At 33.9% G+C, this 1,350-nt stretch overlaps 1 non-coding gene across 1 annotated transcript; it reads right to left on the bottom strand.

The window, feature by feature from the left end:
* Positions 1 to 1,018: 1,018 nt before the first annotated feature.
* LOC136216108 (small nucleolar RNA R71) lies at positions 1,019 to 1,125 on the bottom strand. The gene has a single exon (XR_010683100.1). It is a non-coding gene; the product is annotated as a small nucleolar RNA R71 (small nucleolar RNA).
* Between the last annotated feature and the right edge of the window lie 225 nt (positions 1,126 to 1,350).

Raw genomic sequence — 1,350 nt, 5'->3', positions numbered from 1 at the left:
ATTTATACAAAGTTTAAAGTTGTTTTCTTTGCTTAATGCAAACGAATACACTTGTTTACTTTTCTAAAGAACTAAACAATCCTGTTTTGTAAATTCATTCCTAAATCAGAAGTATTTTCTAACATCTTTATACTCTAATCTAATTCTCATTCTAGCAATTTCAAAACCAAATCCGATTTAACGATTTTCCATATTATAAATCTTAAAAGTATATTTAACCAATTCAAAATAAGTTTTTGTTAAAAAACGTTCCCTGTGGGATCGATATCTTTTATTACTACAAGCGTTTACTGTGCACTTGCGGAAATCGCTTAACAAGTTTTTAGCGCCGTTGCCGGGGAACGCCAAAATTTTTGATAAAAATTTAGATTTTTCGTATTTTATTTCGAATCTAGGTTTATTCATACTTATTCAAAATTTTGTATTTTATTTATTTTTAGATACTAACATATTTATTTTTCAAATTCTGTTTTGAAGGTAGTTTCGGTTCGTGCAAAATTTCAAGTTCATGCGCAGTTCTCGAAGTTCAGGCATTCCACCAAAACCGCTAGACCCAGAAATTGAAAAGACTCTTAAAAAGAATAAGAAAAACAAAAACAAAAACAAAAATAAGACTCCAATAAAAACCAGAGTTACCGAGCCAGAAATTATGGCTACACTCATGGATTACGCTAGGCCAGGAGTGGCCGGTGTAACAAACAGCATTGTTAGACCCCAAATAAATGCAAATCAATTTGAGATTAAGCCTGCATTGCTTAATATGTTACAAAATAACGTAACATTTTACGGGTTACCTAACGAAAATCCTAACACCCATTTGACAAATTTTTTAGAAATTTGCGACACTTTTAAGGTTGCAGATGTGACTGCGGAAGCAATCAAACTTTGCCTTTTTCCTTTTACTTTGAAGGATCGAGCCAAAGAATGGTTGACTTTTATGCCAGCCGCAACATTTGAAACTTGGGAGCAATTAGCCCAAGCATTTTTATCCAAGTATTTTCCTTTAGCAAAAACCGCAAGAGTCATAAAAGAGTTAACATCTTTCTCTCAAAATGATAATGAAATTCTTTATGAGGCTTGGGAATATTTTAAAGATCTTCAACGTTTATGCCCACACCACCAATTGCCCGCTGAACTTTTAATGCAAACATTTTATAATGGATTAAATCCTACAACTAGAGGTTCATTAGATGCTATGTCCGGAGGGTTATTCATGAAGAAAACGTCGGCCCAAGCCAGAGAACTTTTGGAGGAAATGGCAATCAACAGTAGTATGTGGCCTGCGGAACATGGACATATACCAGTGGCAAAACCATCATCCTCAACTACGTCATCAGTTAAAGGTATAGT

This window comes from Euphorbia lathyris, chromosome 1, assembly GCF_963576675.1.
Source record: "Euphorbia lathyris chromosome 1, ddEupLath1.1, whole genome shotgun sequence".
NCBI lineage: Eukaryota > Viridiplantae > Streptophyta > Magnoliopsida > Malpighiales > Euphorbiaceae > Euphorbia > Euphorbia lathyris.
Note: the sequence above shows the minus strand (reverse complement) of the source record. Positions and strands in the feature narration are given on the sequence as shown.